Source organism: Chiloscyllium punctatum, chromosome 8, assembly GCF_047496795.1.
Source record: "Chiloscyllium punctatum isolate Juve2018m chromosome 8, sChiPun1.3, whole genome shotgun sequence".
NCBI lineage: Eukaryota > Metazoa > Chordata > Chondrichthyes > Orectolobiformes > Hemiscylliidae > Chiloscyllium > Chiloscyllium punctatum.
The window spans coordinates 75,644,959-75,664,240 of NC_092746.1; the positions used below are offsets into that span (position 1 = coordinate 75,644,959).

At 40.0% G+C, this 19,282-nt stretch overlaps 1 long non-coding RNA gene across 1 annotated transcript in view; it reads right to left on the reverse strand.

Moving 5' to 3' along the window:
* Positions 1-4,624: 4,624 nt before the first annotated feature.
* LOC140480660 (uncharacterized) overlaps positions 4,625-19,282 on the reverse strand; it is a 293,960-nt gene continuing 279,302 nt past the window's right edge. The window contains exon 3 of the long non-coding RNA XR_011961370.1: positions 4,625-4,766. This is a non-coding gene — a long non-coding RNA (uncharacterized lncRNA). The remainder of the gene's footprint in view (positions 4,767-19,282) is intronic.

Sequence of the window (19,282 nt, forward strand, 5' to 3'; positions counted from 1 at the left end):
CTCCAGGGAAAAAAGCCTCGGCCTATTCAGCTTCTCCCCATAGCTCAAATCCTCCAACGCTGGCAACATCCTTGTAACTCTTTTCTGAACTCTTTCAAGTTTCACAAAATCTTTCTGATAGGAAGGAGACCAGAATTGCATGCAATATTCCAACAGTGGCCTAACCAATGTCCTGTACAGTCGCAACATGACCTCCCAACTCCTGTACTCAATACTCTGACCAATAAAGGAAAGCATACCAAACACCTTCTTCACTATCCTATCCACCTGCGACTCCACTTTCAAGGAGCTATGAACCAGCACTCCAAGGTCTCTTTGTTCAGCAACACTCCCTAGGACCTTACCATTAAGTATATAAGTCCTACTAAGATTTGCTTTTTCAAAATGCAGCACCTTGCATTTATTTAAATTAAATTCCATCTGCCACTCCGAAACCCATTGGCCCATCTGATCAAATCCCTTTGTAATCTGAGGTAACCTTCTTCGCTGTCCACTACACCTCCAATTTTGATGTCATCTGCAAACATTTTAACTATACCTCCTATGTATACATCAAAGTCATTTATATAAACGATGAAAAATTGTGGACCCAGCATTGATCCTTGTGGCACACCACTGGTCACAGGCCTCCAGTCTGCAAAGCAACCCTCCACCTCCATTTTCTGTCTTCTACCTTCTAGCCGGTTTTGTATCCAAATGCTAGTTCTCCTTGTATTCCATGAAATCTAATCTTGCTAACCAGTCTCCCATGGGGAACCTTGTTGAATGCCTTACTGAAGTCCATATAGATTATGTCCACCACTTTGCCCTCATAAATCCTCTTTGTTACTTCTTCAAAAAGCTCAGTCAAGTTCATGACACATGATTTCTCACGCACAAAGCTATGTTGACTATCCTTAATCAGTACTTGCCTTTCCAAATACATGTACATCCTGTCCCTCAGGATTCCCTCCAACAATGTGCCCACCACTGATGTCAGGTTCACTGGTCTTTCGTTTCCTGGCTTTTCCTTACTACCTTTCTTAAACAGTGGCACCATGTTAGTCAATCTCCAAACTTCCAGCACCTCACCTGTGACGATTGATGATACAGATGGCGCAGCAATCACTTGTTGAGAGTGTGGTTCTGGAAAAGCACAGCAAGCCAGGCAGCATCCGAGGAGCAAGACAACCATCGTTTCAGGCATAAGCCCTTCATCAGGAATGTCTTTTAACTGCTGTAATTGTACCAGCCTCCACTACTTCCTCTGACAAGTCATTCCATACATGCACAACCCTCTGCGTGAAAGAGTTGCCCTTCAATATGAGATTGACTTTTACATGAGTATATACAGAGTTGGATATCTTATTTAATGACTCGTAGCAGAATTTATTGATAACATGTGTTCTCAGTCATGTACGTTTCCCTGATTTGGTTTATCGTGGTGCTAGTTTATGAGATGATGAGAAGGAAACAGGAGATTAAATTTCCAGTCCCTTTGGTGTTGGCAGTTCTGCCAAACTACGACGAAATATGGGTAATTTATGTATTGTTGGATCTGGCGCCAATGCTTTTCTAAACTGGATAGTTACAGGCAACCTTTTCCTGTTCAACGTGTGCAACGTTTCATAGGAGTAGAAATTAAAACAGTGAATGTGGGTTTCTTGATGCTGCTTTCAGTTGACTGGTTTGAATAGAGGAGTAACTGAGGACTGCAGATGCTGGAGGTCAGGGAGGAGAGTGCCGCACCAACCAACCCCACTGCCCTGTGGCTGAACATTTCAACTCCCCCTCCCACTCCACCAAGGACCTGCAGGTCCTGGGCCTCCTCCATCGCCAGACCCTAACCACCCGATGCCTGGAGGAGGAATGCCTCATCTTCCGCCTTGGGACATTGCAACCCCATGGGATTAATTTGGATTTCACCAGTTTCCTCATTTTCCCTGCCCCTACCTTATCCCAGTCCCAAGCCCCCAACCCAGCGTGGCTCTCTTGACCTGTCCACCGACTTTCCCATCTATCCCCGCCACCCTCCTCTCTGACCTATCACCTTCTCCCCCACCTTCATCTTCCTCTTGCATTCCCAGCTACCTTCCCCACAGCCCCACCCACCTCCGATTTATCTCTCATCCCCACAGCCCACAAACCTCATTCCATGCCGAAAACATCAGTTCTCCTGCTCCTCAGATGCTGCCTGGCCTGTTGTGCTTCTCCAGCACTACACTCTCGACTCTGATCTCCAGCATTTGCAGTCCTCACTTTCACCCAGCAATCACTTCTCTAGCTTCCCACAGGGTTCTAGGGTGCACCTGATCAGGTCCTGGGGATTTATCCACTTTTATCCATTTCAAGACTGTTAGCACCTCTCCTCTGTAATATGGACATTTTTCTGGATGTCACCATCTATTCCCCTACATTCTATATCCTCCATGTCCTTCTCCACAGTAAATACTGATGCAAAATTCTCGTTTAGTATCTCTCCCGTCTCCTGCGGCTCCACACAAAGGCCGCCATGCTGATCTTTGAGGGGCCCTATTCTCTCCCTAGTTACCCTTTTGTCCTTAATGTATTTGTAAAAATCCTTGGATTCTCCTTAACCCAAAGCTTCCTCATGTCCCCTTTTTGCCCTCCTGATTTCCCTCTTCAGTATACTCCTACTGCCTTTATACTCTTCTAAGGATTCACTCGATCGATCCTGTCTATACCTTACATATGCTTCCTTCTTTTTCTTAACCAAACCCTCAATTTCTTTAGTCATCCAGCATTCCCTATACCTACCAGCCTTTCCTTTCACCCTGACAGGAATATACTTTCTCTGGATTCTCGTTATCTCATTTCTGAAGGCTTCCCATTTTCCAGCCGTCCCTTTACCTGCAAACATCTGCGCCCAGTCAGTTTTTGAAAGTTCGTGCCTAATACCATCAAAATTAGCCTTCCTCCAATTTAGAACTTCAACTTTTAGGTCTGGTCTATCCCTTTCCATCACTATTTTAAATCTAATAGAATTATGGTCGCTGGCCCCAAATTGGTCCCCCCGCTGACACTTCAGTCACCTGCCCTGCTTTATTTCCCAAGGGTAGATCCTCTAGTAGATACATCCATATACTGAATCAGACAATGTTCTTGTACACACTTAATAAATTCCTCTCCATCTAAACCCTTAACATAATGGCTGTCCCAGTCTATGTTTGGAAAGTTAAAATCCCCTGCAATAACCACTCTATTATTCTTACAGTTAACTGAGGTCTCCTTACAAATTTGCTTCTCAATTTCCCTCTGACTATTACGGAGTCTATAATACAATCCCAATAGGGTGATAATTCCTTTCTTATTTCTCAGTTCCACCCAAATAACTTCTCTGGATGTATTTCCAGGAATATCCTCCCTCATTACAGCAGCAGTACTATCCCAGATCAAAAAATGCCACTCCCCCTCCTCTCTTGCCTCCCTTTCTATCTTTCCTGGAGCATTTGTATCCTGGAACATTAAGCTGTCGGTCCTGCCCACCCCTGAGCCATGTTTCTGTAATTGCTATGATATCCCAGTCCCATGTTTCTAACCATGCCCTGAGTTCATCTGCCTTCCCTGTTAGGCCTCTTGCATTGAAGTAAACGCAGTTTAATTTAACAGTCCTACCTTGTTCTCTGTTTTGTCCTTGCCTGCCCTGGCTATTTGACTCGCTCCTTTTCCCAACTGTACCAGTCTCAGATTAGTCTCTTTCCCCATTATTTCCCTGGGTTCCACTGCCCACTTTTCTAATTTAAATCCTCCTGAGCAGCTCTAGCAAATCTCCCTGCCAGTACATTAGTCCCCTTCCAATTCATGTACAATCCACCCATCGTGTACAGGTTACTTCTACCCCAGAAGAGATTCCAATGATCCAAAAATGTGAACCCTTCCTCCATGCACCTGCTCCTCAGCCACGCATTCATCTGCTCTATCCTCCTATTCCTACCCTCCCTGGTGCGTAGCACCAGGAATAATCCAGATGTTACAATCCTCGAGGACCTCCTTTTAAAAATTCCTGCCTAATTTTCTGTATTCTCCCTTCGGAATTTTATCCTTTTCCCTTCCTATGTCTTTGGTTCCAATATGTGCATGGCCTCCTGCTGGTCCCTCTCACCTTTGAGAACATTCTACACCCTCTCTGAGACATCCTTGATCCTACCAAGGAGTTCATTTTGAAACACTTGTACAATGGCTGTTGACTACAATTTTCAATCAGATTTACAAGTTAAGACCCATCTGAGAAACAGTATAGGCAAATGGAGTTGTCTTGAAAGTCTACACTTCACTTTATTAGAAGCCTCTATATCATCCATTTCACTAATGGAGTGGAGATTTCAAGCAGAATGAATTTGTAAGTGATGAGTTATTAAATACCAATATCTTTCTTAAAGTGTGGCCTGCATCTTGCATTACATTAGAAAGTGTCTCAATTCCAGAAACTTGTCTGTTCGTGCTACATTCCCCTGAGAGTCCATCACCCCTATATTTTCCAAAACAGCATACTTGTTTGAAATGGGGTGTACAAAGTTAAAAATCACACAACACCAGATTATAATCCAACAGGTTTAATTGGAAGCACTAGCTTTCAGAACGCCGCTCCTTCATCGGGTGGTTGTGGGATAGTGACAGGAGACTCCTGCACTACCTGCCCACCCCTCCTACCTTTCCTGGAGTTAACCCATTGACCTGACTGTATCTGCAGCTTTTCTTCCTTCATCCATCCATCACACCCCCAGCTCCTGTAAATTCCTCATTGCCCGACTGTCGCTCCAACCGATCTGCAAAATTACAAAAGATAAGCACCAAAGCAATGATTAACTCTATCATTTATACCTTCAACATTCTTGGATAAGCCCTATCTGCTCAAGGAGATTTAGAAACATTCAAATCCAGCTAATTTTTAAAGTCTTACACTTTATTCATTAATGTCTTTTAGCTCCTCATTTATTCAAACTCTTTGGTTATCTAATATTTAGGAGCGATTTCCTGCTTCTTTTGTGGAGACAGATACAAAGTAACTGTTTCACTTCTTCATGATTTCTTTGTTGTCCACTCTAGATTTAACTCAGGAACTTCCTGTTCTACCTGTCTGTTCTTGTTATGTCTAGTGGTCAGTCATTCCCTATCTGCCATTACATCCCTGAACTGCATGGTATGACTATTTCCCTAAACATGCTATCCACTTAATCCTCTGGGCTGTAAGGTTGTGGCTCAAGCTTAGGTCAACAGTATTATTTCATGCAAACATGTTTGTCTTGTATATGGTACACCAACATTCCTCAGCTAAATAATTCACTCAACCAAGCCACCCTGCTTTATTTCATCTGTGAAAACTAGTTTTAATGAGGAGAATAGGTTATCAGATACTCCTCAACCAGCTCCTTCTAGAGCTCCAAATACTGCACAATAAAGTAAGTTCAGGAAAGAAACCAGCACCCTGCAGCCCCATACCCTGTTCACTTAACTCAGCACTCACCAAACTCACTCCACTATCAAGCTGAATGGAGACTGCAGTATTTATATTCTGGATCCAGATTGCAATAACCAGACTGTACTGTTCACCTAATTAACTGATCAACTACTCTCCACTGGAGCTTGTTTACCCTGCCTAAGGCTGCAAGAAACTTAATTTACTGTCTTCACTTTATATTTAATTGTTAGCACAGTAAAAAAGAAGTCAAATGCAAGATGCAGGCCACATTTATAGAAGGATATTGACATTTAATAACTCATCACTTATCAAATTCATTCTGCTTGAAATCTCCACTCCATTAGTGAATTGGATGATATAGAGACTTCTAATAAAGTGAAGTGTAGACTTTTAAGACAACTCCATTTGCCTCTACTGTTTCTCAGATGGGTCTTAACTTGTAACTCTGATTGAAAATTGTGGTCAACAACCATTGTACTGCACGAGTGTTTCTAAATTAACTAGTCAGAAAAATTATTATTTAGCTTGTGTCCTTGTGACAAAACATTTGCCATCTCAGATAAATCAAAAGTTAATGGTTCACAAAACTTAACAGATGCTCAATTTCATTTACAATGCACAATGTATTTTCAAAATATATGAATAAAAATCATCGGGATTATCTAACTTGCCTGATTCTTTCATTGTTTAGCTATTGTCTGTTTTCATAAAGATTTAAAGTATGTATTAAAAGGTTACTTGGGGATATGAATTAAAGACTACAGATTGCTTGCCCTTGAAACTGCCCTCAGCAATAAACCTGAAAAGAAAACCTACACATCTTTGCTACTCACTGACTCTCAATACTGGCCACCTCCTGGGAACGAACTGACTCAATTCTTTTCACATTCAGATTAATGGAGCAAACAGAATCATAAACTCTTAAATTCCTTCTGATGTTTTCATTATAAATTCTTGCACAGTTGACCACATCTGCAACAATGCACAAATAACTGAAGAATGTAAAGGGAATCCAGTATGCCTATGGGATAATATAAATCTGCACAACTGCTGATGTGAACAATTTAAAAAAAAAATGAACAAGCAATTATTTTAAATTTGAAGCATGTCAGAGTAAATTAAACTTGTAAAATCGCTGGAGTAAAAATTGCTTGGCACACCCATCTGTAATTGGCTTACAAATGAAACAAAGCCACTACCACTTAACACAAGAGCAGAATATTTCTAAGACTGACATTTTCCAGCCAATGGATCAAGAATAACTATTATAAACAGAAGCATTAATTTCACTCATTTCCCATGGAACTTGGTCATTTTGCTCTGAGGTTCCAGCACAGACAATATAATCAAGGAGAGGGAGTTGTGTTTTTTTAAGTGATTGTGGTGAAATGCCTCACTACAAAGGACTGCATCCATACTAGTTAGCCCGTGTATGGTTTTATTACCTTGCATAAGCATGCAAAACCCTGTTTAAATTCCATCATTGAAAAATCACACAAAAACAATGACTACTACTTACTCCAGGGAATTAGTTAAATAAAGCATCAATATATAGAATGTGTAAATGATTCATCAAACTGAAAATATTAAGTATTAACGGATGGTATTAGCATATTTAAGGCAAGATATTAGAGCCACTCTTCTATATTCACGATTGTTTTGTTTCTGACAACGCCACGAATGATGAAACGTTAAAAATAGGTTAAAGATCATCGATCTGTCAGTTTGCCCAGGGGTGCTGAATATTGTTGTTGCTTGCTTTTTGTCACAAGCAGGTGAATTTGTGAGCGGTGAACTCACGGATCCAGAGGATTTACTGTATTTCATTACAGGCAGTTCTGAGAAGGTCCACCAGGATGATTCCAATGTGGAGGGATTGTCTTATGAATAAAGGTTAAACAGGTTCGCAGTCATTTGAGTTCAGAAGAATGATCTCATTGAAACATATAGAACTCCTAAGCAGTTTGACAGGGTAAATGCTGAGAAGATGTTTCCCCTTTTTTGACAGGCTAGGGCCAGAGGTCATAGTCTCCAAATAAACAGACACAATTTTAAGACTGAGAGGAGGAGAAATTTCTTCTCTCAGAGGGTTTTGAGTTTTCAGTATCCCTTGCCAGTGAGAGCTGTGAGGGCAGAGTTCTTGTATAAATTTAAGACTGAGATAGATAGATTCTTAATCATTATGGTGATCAAGGGTTACAGGGAAAGGCAGGAAAGTGAGGTGAGGAATGTCAGATCAACCATGATTCTATAGCAGGTGGAGCAGGATTGAAAGGCTGAATGGCCTACTCTTGTTCTGACTTTTTACAGTCTTATGGTCTCGTTGGTATCAATGCCAATACAAAACTACCTTTTTTGCAAAAAAAAACTCTTTTCAGTCACTTTAATTTCACTAATAAAAGGTAATAAGCTAAATTCTTCTTTTGTGGGCTAAGGCTGATTACCATTATGTGTATTGGAGGGCTTGACTTCATGAGGTCTAGTCAGTTTTTGCCATATCTTACCAAACTCATCTTATTCATTATCTATTGTATACCTATAGGGGTTCTCAGGACTAAATTCTTCCCCATCTTACCACCTGCCATTCCCAAAACAAGTCACCATTTAGCAGATATCCAATGAAAAACCAGTACCATTTGCGATTGCACCACCTATTGAAGGCCGCAATGTACCCAGCCAAGTGCAATCAGTCCAGAGCTACCCTTTGAGGTTCTGACATTTGCCTCAGATATATAAGACTGAAGGAAATATGTGTCATGCTTTGCGGGACTTCCTCTTCTCCCAGCAACAGCAATCTCAATGCAATCTCAGCTGTCTGGAGGAACATTGCAATGTAGGAAGAAGGTTGATGACCTTCTTTATTCTGCCAAGGGAAGTGCTACCATCTTCTCTCTGAAACCTCACACTATTTCCTCTGTGCACCCACCTCCCACCAAGGCTCTCGCTTTACTGCTCTCACTGTCACATGCAACATCTTCTCTCACTCAGGGAATGCAATGACATCATGGTAACATTGCAGGACTTATGATGTTCCTTTTATAAGGTTAATCTGCCCTTGATTTCTTTTCAAGAGGGGTCATAAATGCAGAAGTTCCAATGTGCCTGGTTTGAATGTGTTTTAGAGCTAATTTGATTATAGATAACATACACTGCCTCAGAAAAAGGCTTTCAAGCTTTTTATTTAAAAAAAGCCCTTGTACAATAAAAGAGGAGTGGCCAGTTCTTTGAGCTCAGCTTTTCTCTGGCTTCTTTTGGTTTTAGCAGTCTGGCTGTTTTGCAGTTGCTGGTCACGTTTTAGCTGGAAACCCTGGGAAGCTACTGAATCCAAAGAAACAGCTGCATGTTGATCCTCTCTCACTCTCTGACATCTCTCCTGTGAGAACATGTGTTTGATTTTACCTTTTTTGCCAAGGGGATGTTTATGGGGATGCTGCAAGTATTTGGAACAGCATCATTAGGTTGCAATAGAGTTGGTTGAGTGTTTACAAAAGTTATGTTATTCTCTATTCTGTTCTGTTTTGTTTGTGTAAAAATGAATGCTGGTTTGTTTAAAACTGAGTGGTTAGGCCAGCTGCATCACTACTGGTACGTACACTTTTCACCTGCTTAAAACAACTAGAAAAGTTAGGGTCTGGGCTACCTTCTTGAAATATTTTGAGGGGGTCAGGTCTGACCCAAAATCGACTCTTAATGCAGAGACCCAGGCGATGTTCTGGGGATGAGTAGAAAGTGAGGACTGTAGGTTCTGGAGATCAGAGTTGAGAGTGTGATGCTGGAAAAGCCCAGCAGATCAGGCAGCATCCGAGGAGCAGGAGAATTGACGTTTTGGGCATAAGCCCTTCATCAGGACTGTTCTGTGGACCCAGGTATGGATCCCACCAAATGGTGGAATTTGAATTCTGAAATAAAATCTGGAATGAAGAGTCTAATGATCACCATGGATCCATTGTTGATTGTCAGAAAGACCCAGCTGGTACACTAATACCCTTTAAGGAAGGAAATCTGCCATCATTACTTGGGCTGGCCTACATTTAACTCCAGACCCACAACAATGTGGTTGACTCTAACTGGCCTCTGGACAATTAAGGATGAGCAATAAATGCTGGTCTAGATAGCAACACCCTCATTCTGGGAAAGAATTAAACAAAAACTTCCTGTCACCCATCTCAACCTTGACACCATAAACCCTGCATATTGCTCTGTGTGACTTACTCATTTACTTAGGACACCTCCAGACCTGTGCCCAAAATAATAGCTGTGCCACCCACCTATAAGCTTTATTACCCACATCGCTCTCATTTAAGGAAAAAAAATTGCCCACAATAGGGAGGAATGAATCAAATTAACTATAAATATTAACTATAAATTTGGATCAGTGACAGTTTGAAAAAAGTATTCTTTGCAGTGTTTAACTTGAGATGATTTTTTAAAAAATAAGCATTCTAACACACAGATGAAGAAACACAGATGAATAAGGCTGTGAGGAGGTTAATGGTGGAAAGTCCAAAAGACATTAGAGAGAGAGAGAGATGGGATGAGCAATATAAAATGAGCAATAATGGAACGAAGGAAAGTTGAAACAAGGACAGCTAAACCTAAACAAAAATCTTAAATGCTGACCCAGCCACAAATCTATCAGTAAGACTGGTTGGTGGCCACATTAAAACTGGAAGCTGTGGGAGCTGATAGCCAATAAAATATAGCAACAAATGGTCAAGGTTAAGAAGGGTCCTGAAGGTGACTGTAAAGTTGTCCTGGTCTGATAGATAAGCATTATAATGTTACAATGGGTAGGGAGTCAGGTGGGGAGTAGTAGGTGGGAACATTGAGGAGTCCATGACTCAAAATGAGAGGAGAAAGCATAAAAATTAGCTACAGTGCAAATTAAGTTAAGGGTGTTAAGCATATTTTAAAGGAACAGTATAATGTTTATCAGCTTTCAACTACAAAACTTTAATAAAAGGATAAAATAAGTGGAGCAACTGTGTCTGTCAAAGTTGAAAAATATTTGTTCGAGCCAGTTCAAAAGATCTTTCTTAACATAACCCTAAGTTCCATCATTATAGTCATGTTATTAATGCTGGCTGATATCCACAACCTTACATTTTTGAAATGGGGCATGTTGGGTTTCAGGTCACTGCTTGACTGGCAGTTTGAAGAGGTTATTAAAGGATTAGCTGTCTTTGACATGGACTTGTTTTGATAAGGAATTAAGTATGTTTGAGGGTTTATTTGCGTTGCGTAGAATCTTTCTGTTGGGAGCAGAAACCAAATGTTCAATATTAAATGCTACTTATCTACCTTCTGGATAAATGTACAAACATCACAGCAATCTGCAAAGGGTTGAGATGTTGATATTTTATCTTTAGCTGCAAAAACTACATAATTTTGTACATTTCTGAAATCTCCATAAACAAAACTGTGGGGTCATTAACTGCATGAGAGGCCAAAAATCAGACTCCCAGCAGTGGGAGGAAAGCTTATAATTAACTTCTCAGACATTTGAAAGGTGGGTTGAGTTCCCAAATTAAAAGAAATGACCTATGAATTTGAATAGTAGTAAACTTGTGGAGTGGAAGGAATTTTTGCACACAGCAAAGAGGGACCAAGGAACTGATAAGGAAAGGGGGAATAGAATATGAATGTAAATAGAAACATACAAATGAAGGGTGTAGCAAATATGGGTTGATTACAGGCAGAACAAGAAGACATTATAAGGGGGAAATAGAGAAATAGAAAACAAGTTAAAAATGATTTATTTCTGTCTGGCTTCACTAAGGATAATTCAAGAAATCTTCTAAAGGACCGGAGTAAATTGAGAAATTGAAGAAAGTTGTGGAGGAGAAATTAATTGTGCTGATGTTTGATAGTTCCCAAGTCCTGCTATTCTATGTTCCAGAATGTGAAAAGAGGTAACTATACAGATAGGCAATGCATTGGTGATCATCTTCCAAAACATCATGACTGAAAATTTGATTTATTGGGAAATGGTTCCTGCAAATTGGAAATGTCGCCCCATTACTTAAGGAGGGAAGGGAAGAAAACACAGGAAAAATACAGATCTGTTAACCTTACATCACTTACAGGGAAAAATAACAGTAGAATAATGTCATAAAGAATGTGATAAAACGAAACTTCAATAATAGTATTCTGCTGGGCATAGTCAGCATGGATTTGTGAAATTGTGTTTGTCAAATTTTTATGGAACATTTTTGCTAATATTACAACAGAAGCATAAAGTGGAGTCTGAAATAACTCGACAGAGGCTGGTATCCTGCCACCACGTCACACTTCATTTACACTCAGAGAGTCCGTGGCATTGATTTAGCTTCCTGAAAGCCAGCTCTCAGAGTGAACATGATGTCTGACACTCCTGTTTATTTGTTTTTTCAGAGTGAACTGGATGTCTAACACGCCTACTTCTTTTCTTTTTTCTTCTTCTTTTTTCCTTTTTTTCTTTTTTCTTTGTTTTTTTACCCCCACACTATCGCCTAACTGCAGTAGTGCTCATTGTTTTCCCCAGCACCCATGTTGTGTGTGTGCAGATGTGAGACACAGTGAAAGACACAAGGTGCACGAATCTTTATTCAAATTTCCACCACCAGGAAGAAAGGAAACACCCGAGTGGCCTGTGACAAGCAGTGCCCTTCACATCAAAGGGCAATGCTGTGTCATCAAACAGTGAAGGGGAGGGCAGGGATTAAATTAAAGTAGAGTTGGAGGGGGAAATAATGCACTCTACTTCCTGTGGCGCCCACCTCTCCCTGAACAACTCCAGGGTGTTGGTGGACACTGCGTGCTCCTTTTCTAGAGACACCCAGGCTCTAACGTAACCGCAGAAGAGGGGCAGGCAGTCGGCCCTAACGACCCCCTCCATGGCCCGCTGCCTGGACCTATTTATGGCCAGTTTGGCCAGGCCCAGGAGCAGACCCACGAGGAGGTCTTCAGACCTTCCCTCCCCCCTCTGTACCAGGTGCCCGAAGATCAGGAGTGTGGGACTGAAGTGCAACCAAAAGCAGAGGAGGAGGTTTTTGAGAAAATCAAAAAGGGAGTGCAAACGCCCACACCCAATATATACATGGTCCACAGACTCCACAGCACCATAGAACAAGCAGTTGGGCTGGGTGTCCGTGAACCACCACAATCTGCGGTTGTAGGGTACTGCTGCGTGCAGCACCCTCCACCCCAGATCCCCAAGAGAAAGGGGGAGGACTCCCGCGTAGAGAGCAACATTCCTGTTTATATCTGTCAGCCAGGGCTCCCTGATTGGACAAAGTAAATGGCCCCAATCAGGGATCTCATATTCTATGAAGACTCCCTGGCTGACCCTCATTACATTCACTACAGAGTCAGTGGGTTTTCTGTGGTTTTCCAAAGGCATTTCATAAAATCCCCCTCAGGAGGGGAATCAGCAAAAATGAAAGAAGATAATATGAGAAGTAGTTTATTGGAATGATTGAAGAATTGACGGACAGTTGGAAAACAGATTACAAATTGGCAGAATGTTCTGCACTGGCAGACTGTGATTAATGGGTTACTATACGGATCAATACTTGGGCCCCACCTGTTCACAATATACATCAATAATTGTTTGTGGAAACAAATACTATATTTCCAAGTTCACAATTGAACACAAAATTAGGTTTGAATGAATTCTTTGAGGAAGCTGACAAGAAAATAGGATTTGGACAGACTAGTAAGCGGACAAGAACGTGACAGATAGAACATAATTTGGAAAAATGTGTGGTTTTCCACTTTGATGAAAAGTTCAGAGATGTCGAGTATTTTTTAAATAATAAGAGGCTAGAAAGTGTAGATATGCAAAGGGACCAGGATGTTCTATTCAAAACGTCCTGATAGCAAATATGCAGCTGAAGCAGGCAATTAGAAATGATAATGACATGTCAGCCTTTATTGGAAGAGGACTTGGGTCCAGGAGTAGCAGCATCTTGCTTCAGTTATGCAGAACATTAGTTAAACCACCCAAAGAATGGGGGGTTCAGCTATGATCTCCTCACATTAGGAAGGACATTATTACCTTAGAGGGTGTGCAATGAAGGTTCACCAGACTTGTTTCTGGGTTAGCAGGACTGCCCTATAAGGAGAGAGTGAATAAGCTGAGCCTTTATTTTCTAGATTTTTGAACATTGAGAGGTCATTTCATTGAAACCCACAAAGACAGGGACGGACAACAGAGGCAGGTAACATGTTTTCCCGGTTGGAGATCCCAGAATCAGGGGACACAATTCTAAATTAATGAGGAAGCCATTTAGGACTGACATTAGGATTTCCTTTTTCAGAGATTGGTGAGTTTTTTTCTGAAATTCTCTCCCCCAAGTGGTTTGGGGAAGCTCAGTGGTTATGCTGGAAGCATAAATTGACAGATTTCTACATACCAATGATGCAAAGGAATTTAGGGTAATGTGAGAAACAGGCATTGAAGTAAATGATCAGCCATGAGCATAATCAAGTGGCAATTGCCTGGACAACTGTTTTTCTCTCTCTCTGGACTCCATCTCTACCAATTGTTTACATCTTCCTCCTCCCTCCATCCATCTTTAACAAATAGAACAAAGAACAAAGAACAAAGAAAATTTACAGCCCAGGAACAGGCCCTTCGGCCCGCCAAGCCTGAGCCGATCCAAATGTACTGTCTAAACCTGTCAGTCAATTCCTAAGCATCTGTATCCCTCTGCTCCCCACCTATTCATGCATCTGTCCAGCCGCATCTCAAATGATTCTACCGTGCCTGCCTCTACCACCTCTGCTGGCAACGCATTCCAAAGCCCAACACCCTCTGTGTGAAGTACTTACCACGTGTATCCCCCTTAAACTTTCCACCTCTCACTTTGAAAGCATGACTTCTGTTATTGAATCCTGCACCCTGGAAAAAAGCTTATCTCTATCCACCCTGTCTATACCCTTCATGATTTTGTAAACCTCAATCAGGTTCCCCCTCAATCTCCTTTTTTCTAATGAAAATAAACCTCTCTTCATAGCTAGCACCCTCCATACCAGACAACATCCTCGTAAACCTTCTCTGCACCCTCTCCAAAGCATCCACATCCTTTTGGTAATGTGGCGCCCAGCACTGTACACAGTATTCTAAATGCGTCTGAACCAATGTCTTGTACAATTTTACCATGACTTGCCAGCTCTTATACTCAATACTCCGTCTGATGAAGGCAAGCATACTATATGCCTTCTTGACCACTCTATCCGCCTGTCCAGCAACCTTCAGGGTACAATGGACCTGCACTCCCAGATCTCTCTGCCCATCAACTTTTCCTAAGGCTCTTCCACTCATTGTATAATTCGCTCTAGAATTAGACTTGCCTAATGCATCACCTCACGTTTGTCTGGATTGAAAGTGATCTGCCACTTTTCCACCCAACTCTCCAGTCTATGTATATCCTCCTTTATTCTCTGACAGTCCCTTATGCTTTCTGCCACTCCACCAATCTTTGTGTCATCTGCCAGCCTTTTCGAAGCTGCAATCAGTTGTGAACAAGGCTCACCAGTCCCAACATGATAGCTCAGCTTTCTCTCCAGAGGTCCACTAGCCTTTCTCTCCAGAGAGGCTACTAGACCTCCTGCTAGGTTTTTCCAACAATTCCTGTTTTTGTTTCTGATTTCCAGTATCTGCATACCTTTGGTTGTTTTGGCAAAAGAAGTAATGGTGTGAGGTACATTTTCTCTTTGGCACAAGTTGGTTCAATCTGGAATGAATTCCCTGACACATTTATAGAGGCAGGTTGAACAGTGACGGTTCAAAGCAAATTGGAAGAATACCTGCAATGTTATGGAGAAAAGGCAGGAGACTGACTCATTGGATAGTGTTTTGAGAAATTTCAGCACAGGTACCATATGCCAATTAACATGATTCTGAGTTATATGATTCCATAACTATTTCTATGATTATGTGCTTTTTTTTCTTTACAGTGGAAGCTGCTTTTCTTTACCATTAAAAATACGAATGGCTTTAAATGTGAAATGCTGCTGCATTAAAGGAGAAAAGCACATTCCAATCCTCAGTTCACTCCCATGTTATGATACTGAAATGATAATTGCCTTTCGCAGGCTCAGTTATGATCTGCCTATGCATACAGAGTCTGTGTGGGTGCAAGTGTGTATCAGTATACACGCACATATAAAGTCTATGTGGACTACAAAGCAATAAATTAGAGGATGTTGATTATACCCGTTAAATTTTTTTTTTCAATTTCCTATAAACATAGAACTTGAACACAGAAAAGTCATGTTTACTTTTATCATCGACTTAGATTTAAAATGGAAGATACAGATGTGAAATTTTATAAAGATTTTAAGAAAGATATTTACAAGAGTGAGGACAGAGCTAGAAAAATATTGAAGCTATACATAATAATAAAGAATTAACTCAGTCCCACAAACACAAGAGAACAATGGAAAGGTGAAGTGTTTTCGTAACAGAAAACACAAAATGGTAAAATGTCTGAGTACTTTCCTATGATGTTCACAAGGAAATACATGAAAGCAACCTTTTAAAATTGAAGTATTCCCAATAAAAGCAATGGCATTGTTATAAAAGTGATGGAAGTCCTTGACTGACTAATTGGACTCAAAATAAATTAATCCCCATTGATGGATGGTCTTCATCCTTGAATACTGAAAAGACATAGAGAAGAGAATTTTGAAACACTGATAATCATTATGAGAGAGTTATTAAACACTAGGGAGGTATAAATATATTGGAAATAAGCTAATGTGATATTCATAATCAAAAAAATGACAGACATGTTATTTAAATTTAGACCTAATAGCCTTGCTTCAATTCCAGGCAAAATAATGGAATCAATCATTGAACAGAAAATGAATTGGACCAATCATATTTACTGTGGAAAAAAGTCAAGTCAGAGACTTGGAATTCTGTTACTAATTCAATACTTCACTTCTCAAAGCCTGTCTAAAATGGGAGTGTGATGGAATATTGTCCTCTTATCTGAATGAATGAAGCTGCAACAACACTCAGGAAGCTTAACACCATCCAGAACAAACTCTTGGTTGGAACCCCATCCAATACATTCAACTATATACCCAGCAAACACACACACACACTCTCTCTCTTTCTCTCTCCTTATATTCTCCACCAAAGAATAAGCAGAGTATGCAAGAGTGTTCAACAATCATCAAGGCTCCTTTCACACCATCTTTCAAACCTACAACCACTGTCATCTAAAAGGACAACATCAGTAGACCGTTGTGGGAGCACCATCACTTGCAGGTTCCCCTCCGAGCCTCACACAATCTTAAGTTGAAACTATAATCACCATTCCTTCAGTGTCACTGGATCAAAATCCTGGAACCCCATCCCGAACAACATTGTGGGTGCGCTACATCACCACCTTCTCAAGGACAATTAGGGATGGGCAATAAAGTCTAGCCACACACTCTGCCAAAGTGGCAGTGCCACACATATCCTGCTTTTTTAAAAAAATCCGTTACCAAGCACAAGCATAAATCTAAATATCTTAGAGTAAATAAAAGTCCTAAAAAGAAAGGCTTATGATGAGGTTTACCTTGTTTTCCAAAAGGCTTTGACAAAGGAACTTTCATTGGTTCCCAATGTTTTCTCACCTTCAATATATAGATTGAGCTGCATGTAAAACAGTTACTTCCGATATTATTCTTAAGATATGCAAAGATAGCCTTTATCAGCCTCAACAAAATCCATTTATTGATTCCCAAGATGAGCTAAGAAAATTGAAGGATGAGGTTGCTTTGTTCCATCAAACACTATCAGAGGTACTGTTGGTGACAGCTTGCCATATGAGTTACTCAAAACTGCACAAAATTCATTGTAAGCTCTGGTAATGAATAAGAATCCAGTTACAGGGATGAAAAAAGTGAATGCTTATTAGAGGGGAGCAAAGAATCAAACAGCATGGTAACTTTTGCTTATGCCAGCTCTTGAAAAAGTTATCCAAATAGTTCTACTCAGCTTCTTTTTCCATAAAACCTCACAAATATTCCCTTTTTGAGTATCTCTCTGACATTAAGATACATCAGATGTGGAGAATTATTGACTGAAACCCCTCAGGATTTAATGAATAAATGATTGTGACTGTGTCTAACTCATATTTGTGGACTCAATGCAAAATGATTACACTTTTGGATCATACTTAACTGAGAGGAACATTGAAATTGGAAGAAATCGTTCAGAAATTACAGAATGAATAAGACAAAATATGTGAGTGATCAAAATGATGGCACTGAAATAGCTCTGGATAAAACTTAAAGGGATTTCAGAGCCTTCATACACCCAATACTAAAACTGTCCAACCAATGCACAACAACTATTAAACCATGCTGTTAAATAGTAGAAAAAAATTCAGAAAAACTAAATACAAATTAATAACCAGATTTCTGCTCGTATTGCACTTTCAATATCGTCATTCATATTGCTGAGAAATCTGGGAAATATTGAAACAATATGGGGTATTACTGAGTTGATTAGGCGCAAGGCTAATTCTCAGTGTTCAGGATGTGAGTCAGAAAACACTTCATTTTCAGCCTGGAAATTTGATATTATATGTTAAATTTTTAAAATATAGAATAATTTGACCTGGGAATATTACCTTAAATTAAACTGCAAGTGTATAAACAGGGTACACAAGTTAAGAAGACTATGTTTAGGCTGCTATCAGGAAATAGTGCTTGCAAGAGTAATTATAATGTCAAATTCATTTCTAGATAGAATAATAAAGGAAGGAACTTTGGAGTTATTAAAATAAAGTATAATAACTGAGGAGGTGTGCTACAGTTTCTCTGAATGGATAAGCCTAACACATCAAAATGAACTTCCTTACCCATAAGTTGCCATGCTGTATTGGAAACTGCCCATTCCTTCTGGTATTGTATTCCCTCCCCCAGGAGGTCAGTATCAATCTGTCACTAATCTCTTGCCAGTAGCAGTGATATAAATGGTAGGAAAATGCAATTACATCATGGCAAGTTTACAGGCGTAACCTTTGTTACAAATATTAAACATATAAACCAATAACGCGAAGATAAAATTGAGACCCGAATGTATATTTAAAATGGAGATGGAATTACATCTAGTGGCCCTGATTCACTTACCATCTGCCATCTAACCCCATTTCGCCTCAGGAATACATTTCATCTGGATTTTCTATGTACTAATGCAATGGAAATGTGATGTACACAATTATAATCTTAATAAAGCCAGTTACACTCAGCATCAGTCAATCCTGTGATACAGTGTGTCAGTAAATTTGTTTTATTATTGCGATGGATGAACTGGTCTGGCATTTGAGCCCTCAGCAGGACTGATATATAAATCAAAACTTGCAAACATATTTTAGACTACACATTGGAGGAGTAACAGGAGATTTACTAATTCTGCTAAGAAAGATTTGTGATTCCAATGAAGGTTTAGTGGAACAAAGACCTCGTATCAAATAGAAGGGAGAAGAAAATTGTCCAGGTCCTATCAAATCATAAATATCAGCTTAAATGCTTGAATGAATTAGGTTGAATGATCCTATGTATCTATTCTCATCAAATTACAGCATGACATTAAAAGCCACTGTTATGTTTATGGAGATTTCAGAAATGTACGAAATTATGCAGATTTTGCTACTAAATACAAAATATCAACAAACTCAACCCTTTGTAGATTGCTGTGATGTTTGTACATTTACTCAGAAGGTAGACAAGTAGCATTTAATTTGAACATTCACAATTTGAAACTCACTGCTGATCAAAGTCCTATCTACTTCATACCTTTCCAAATCAGGTTTTGCACATTGATTTACTGTAAATTATATCATATGGGAAAAAAATATTTTCCATTTTTTAAAC